Consider the following 5,916-nt stretch of genomic DNA (forward strand, 5'->3'; position numbering starts at 1 on the left):
AAACGGGGTAATTCACATACTTAAATTTTCACATGCACTTAAACTTACCTATGTGAAGCAAGACCTCAGGCTGCAGAATCCAAGACCTCTGCAGATGGCTTAAATGCAGGGCAGTACTAGCCAACTGTTAGAAATGTTTTCTTTGTGCCTAACCTGAATTCCTCGTGTTGCAATTTAAAACTGTCACTCCTTATCCCATCAACCATACAGATGCAGCTGATCTCCTCCCTCTTCACAGCAGCCTTCATATCTGGCCACACAGCACAACCCAAATACAAGGCATGAGGACAAAACATGGGTCCAAACTCTGATCTCAGTCACCTCCTTAAGCAACATAACTATCACCTAACACATGCAATACTTCTTTATAGCAGAGGCTCTTTCTCCATCAGACCATCACTGTGAGAGTGACACATTTGGCTCTATATTTTATATTATTCTCTTCTGACCTTCTCCTTCCTTTTCAAACACAAGTCCTTTTTTCCTTTTTAAGAGATGTCCTTCCAATGTCTCTGTATCATGCTTTACTATTTTGTACAATTGCCTTTGTAAGGAACGGTCAATAAATCTACACTGCTGTTACAGATAATTCTTCCCATCCTGTATAGCTCCTACTGAAGGTCCCAAAGGATTTCCTCACCCCCACAGCTTGGCTTGTCCTTTCAGCAAACCACAGCTCCCTCTTTTACTCTTTTCTTCTCATGTTGAGAGCGCACTCCATTTCCAAAATCTCCGAGATCTCCTGAATGGAAAAATTATGAATTGGCTTACCAGGAGGTGGCAGTTGTATTTGAAGGAGAAACTGAAAAAGCATCTACCCATGCATGGCACAGGTGCAAAGATTTGTACTAGTCTTCCTTGACTTCTGATTAACCCTTGGGATATAATCCTAATTTCAACCGCTGGACCCAAGCTTTTGTACCAAATCACCCCTTATCATACAAAATAGACTAGATGAAATTATACAGGCATCGCAGCATCTGACACTACCTATGTCTTCAGAGAGGACATGTGGAGATCTGCCCCAGACAGTGACAGCAAAGCCTTGCCCAGCCCACTGGCTATTGTCACGATTGTAATGAGAATGTCACGGGACTTGATCAAACTCATTTATCTCCGACTTGTGCTCCTCACACCTCAGTGAGCAGCCTGTGTAGCCTCATAACAGCAAATAACTCACCCTTGGGGATGAGGTTAGCTGAAGGGGCACCATTGTGGTATGGTTCTCCTATTGGACTAGTGAGGTCAAGCCAGTCTACTACATAGACAAACCTTTTAACTTTGAGTCCCAGAGGGCTCAATTCACATTCCTCTTTCTTACTATGTAAACTGTTCCTCTCTTCCTCTCAAGCATCAGCTGCATGTTTTCCACACTGCTGCACGCTCTTGGCAGTACCTTAGGTCCCTGAGACAGACTTAAGAAAATGTTTGCCCCTTTGCTTTAAAATTAACTAATGATAATAAAAGCAATGAGAATAGAGTGTAGTTTTTACATTGCCTTGTGGCTCCTCCCTACTTTTCTAAAGTTGTTATTTTTAATACAAATAGCAAGTATATTACCTTTAGTAACATAATGTATCACATTTTGCTGAAATATATACTGAAATTATTCCAAGTTGGTTTAGATCTTTGTTGCTACTTATTTTCTAGAATTTTCTCTATAAAGTATACAACGCTTCTTTATAGTATGCAACTCGATCTCTGCACCATACTTGTTTAAATTTAGTTCAGTCTTACCTTATACCCATTTAACTTATCTGAAAGTTTCAGAGCAGAGATATCATCTATTCCCTTTTTACCTTACACGGATACATCTCTCAGAGCAGCTCAGTGAAGACTCAAACAGTGGCTAATTCAACCTTCTGGGTCCTCTGGAGCTTTGATGTGCTGTCAGAGCAATGGGAAAGCCATGGCTAATCTGAATTTGGTAAGGGATTTAATATCAAGCTCAGATGAAATAAATTAAATGGAAAAAAGATGGCATCAAACGCACATGGTGGAGAGATCATGGGGGGTTAATTGGCAACCTTTCCCTTTGATCATGATGCAAGCATCACTGAACCTAAAAGCCAGATGTTTGGTTTGCCATCTTAGGAAGAGGCAAGGGGTATGTGTAGTCATTAAAAAATAAATAAGTCATGATTTTTTAAATGCTACCTGCAATGCAAGAACTTTTAAAACCTCCTTTGTAAAAGTCTACTCAAAGGTTTTTGAAATCAAGGAGGCCACAGATGAAGTAAATTTAATAGATGATTCAGGTTGTATGTGACTTTTCTACATCAAAGTTCTCTTTAGATAGTAAAACATTGACTACTTTCATTCTCTTTGGTTATTTTTTTTTTTTTAATTTTAAAACTTAAGTATTCTTGTCGGTAAGAAACTTTTTAAAGCACACATGTTGTAGCACACACCTAACTATATTCTGAGGACAGACATGCAGGAAGAAAATCTGCATTGTGGCCCACCAGCAGCATTTCTGTGCTGCTCTCCACACACAGCTATGTGCTTTCCTTTAAATGACTCTCATACTGCTCAGTTCTGTTTTACACCCCTTTTTGCAGTTGACAAACAGCTCAGTCATTAATACAGTGAATTCAGTTCCTCTATAGGAAAAATAGATGTTTATGATTGTAGGACAGGACCTAAAACACTGCTGCACATAGAATCAGATCTAGTTCAATGAAGCAAGATGCAAAGGAGCTGGAGTATATTACTGGAGTATGGTAGACATCCCACTTAGTTGCTTCAAATTGGAGATACTTGAAAAAGCTAAACACACTTGTCAGGCTAAATACAAGTAGATGCACACAATTTTGTTCTCCAGTTTTAGAAATACCCAAGTCCTCCACCATGCAAGTCCTGCAAGCCATATGAGCCTGTGGCAGATAGGCCTTTACAAGGGCCAGCCCTCTAAGCCCTGCAGCTGGAGGTAGCAAAGTGGCAATCAATGCATCTAGTTCCAGCACTAACCATGGTCACTTCATGTTTGGCTCCAGAAGGACCTAATAGTAGGATCAAGCCAGGGCAGACTTGTAACCAAAGTTGGGTTTTTTTGGTTTTGTTTTGGGTTCTTTGCTAAGTGATATATGCTTGTTTCCTCTGCACATTAGTTGCAGGTGTTTCTCTGATTCATCCAAAGAAATTCAGTTACTATTGAGGCAGGCTCAATAGCCATAATTCCAGTTCTGTCTTCAAGGTATGAAATAGGGGAATGAAGGAGCTGCCTTGGATGGCAAGTTCTACTTGTGCCATCACTGCCAACCTCCTCCCCTGTATTTTTGCCTGCTCCAGAGATCACCCTAAAAAGAATTTGATCATTACCTTAAAAATTCAGAACTTATGACTGATAATCTATAGTAGATAAACCCATGCAGCACATATTAAGTCTTTTGATGAGATACTTACAAACCAGCTCATATTAGATGGAAGAGAAATGCTCATTCTCCAGAAAAATGTCTCCTAGAGCTTTTTAGTGTTCTGAACACATGAAACTTGGGGTGAAAGCCCCAGCCTTTTTATAGTTTGCAGCATCAAAAAGCTCTTTATAAGATCCACTCAGACAACTCCCAGACAAGCCTGGATAACAATCGGAGCTTCTGGTGCTCATCTGAACTGAAGCATCGGAGCCCTTTGACGTTTTCTCATAATTAATTATTTCAGCATCAATGTTAATTGCCTACACAATGCATGGAATTGACAGTACATCGAGGACTCAGCCTGCCTGCTTTGTAGCTGGCTAACTGGGGATACAACTGCTTTGCCATTCTCATTATTACTCTCATCAGGCCAGACATGAAATAAAAGCAGAGACACTTTTCCGCCCCAAACACAGTCTGTTGTGGGTGCAAGTCAGATCAGGTAGTTACCAATAAGAGAGAAAAATGGACTCAACTGGCATCATGACAGAAATCCACAGGCTATATTTTTTCCCTTTTAATTATTAGCTTCAAAGGATAAATGCAAGGACATTAAGGCAGGCTTAGAAGATGCAGCACAATACCTTTATACAGGCTCTCACCACAGGGACCAATTTGCAAAAATTAATACAAAGTGGAGACAAAATAATAATATTCAACAGATGTAAAGCACAACCATACTGAAACAAAGAAGAAAGGACAATACGATTCTTCCTTCACTGTGAAGAAAGTGCATCATTAACACCATGAATCACACCAAAGTTAGTCCAGGCTCAAACAACTCCAGTGGCTCAGCAGCCAGCACAGTAACCTGGTGTGCCATATACCTATAATTACAGCCTCCACAGCTCTCACATGTTCCAGATGTGCATGCTTTATGTGCTCTGCTCAGTGAGATGATAACATTTTAACCCACAACATGCATGTCTCATGGTTCATGTCCCTCATGTCTTCCCTGGGCTAACATGCTGGAGGATGCGAATCCACAATAGCTCCCAGTTTGAAACTCCTCTTCGACAGCTCAAAGGGAGGCTCTGCTTGTGTCCAGACCTGGCTGGTGTTGGGTTACCCCCACAAGCAGCTTGTCCCCAGGCTCCTTTGCTTTTGCCAGCAATCTCAAATCATCATTCCTCAAACCAGTTCAGGGCTGGGGCAGCACAGACTGAAAAGGTAAATGGATTAATCTTGGTCTGTTTGTTTTACTAAACCAGACTGGGTGCAATTACACTGTGGTTGTGTTGGCTGTATGAAAAGAATGATGCCTGGCAGCAAGAGGCGAAGGGAGTGGAGGGAGCCCAGGGTGGGGGAGTGAATGGCTTCATCCATAAAGCTGCAGCTGGAGCAGGATGCACAAGCACAGCCTGGATCCTGCCTTGCGAGCCCTGTGCTCAGCGCTTTCTAACTCAGCATGGCAGATGAATAAAGCAAGCAATACTGAAGCCATTTCCTTCTGCAGGGATTGCAGGAGGTTGGCAGTCTGACTCTCTTCAAATAACCAAGTCAATTTTTTGCATAGGGAAGCAAGGTTTCAAACTCTCTGGGATTTAGGAGCCTAAATACCCACTAATTTTTGTGTGCCCAGGAGGCAGGGGAATACAAGCCTCAGAGCAGATTTTTATATTTCCCTTAGACTCCAGGGAGGATGGTGGAGATACTCTATGGTGTAATCAGCTTCCTGCTGCTAGGAAAAGGGCATGGAAGGGCTGGTCCAAGATGCCCGGAGGTCATTAGAAAGGCTAGCTTCAACAGCCAGACGAGCCAGCAAACTTGTACTTCTGGACTCTGCTTAAATATAGTCTAATAAGCTACAGCAGCTAGAACAGGAACCTCTCAAAGGCCCCATTTTCCTGCAGAAAGGCAATGTTTCATTTAATCAGCTAGTGAGCCAGCAACATTGCTCCCTGCTCCAGAGCACTTGAAGACAGTTTTTCTGTCTGTACCCACAGCACATACCAGATCTACACAACTACCTCTGTGCCGGCCCTCTCCCAGCTTGAGTTCGGGCTTCTTTTTTTGAGGCTTCATTGCAGTATCTCCTTGCTTCTGCCCCCACATCTACCTTAATGCACAGCTAAGAAAAACCAAACACATACTCATTGCTATGCTAGCTTTCTCCAACACAATGTTTTTGTGAGCCAGATCTGGACTGTTGCAGGTTGGCAAAGCAAATACCAGACAGCTGCTACTCATACCATCCCAGAGGCATGGGGAAGGATCCAAGGGACCACAAGGACCTAACTAGGGATGGCCTGAACACATTGACACAATCTTGTAGTGATACAGATGAAATCCCTGCAACATTGGACTGGCTGTTGTAAGCTTCAGGTTTGTGTGACTTTTCCCTATATCTTTCCTCCTGTTACTAAATCAAGTTTCCAGGGTCATGGTGGCAGCTTCTATTTAGATGCTTAAAGGCTTTGAAATTCTATTTTTTTTAATCTATCCTCAACTGGGGGGGGGGGGGGGGCCTACCCCCCTTCTTGCGGTTTAAAACAAAACC

Source organism: Haliaeetus leucocephalus, unplaced genomic scaffold (assembly GCF_000737465.1).
Source record: "Haliaeetus leucocephalus isolate CR32 unplaced genomic scaffold, Haliaeetus_leucocephalus-4.0 Scaffold145, whole genome shotgun sequence".
NCBI lineage: Eukaryota > Metazoa > Chordata > Aves > Accipitriformes > Accipitridae > Haliaeetus > Haliaeetus leucocephalus.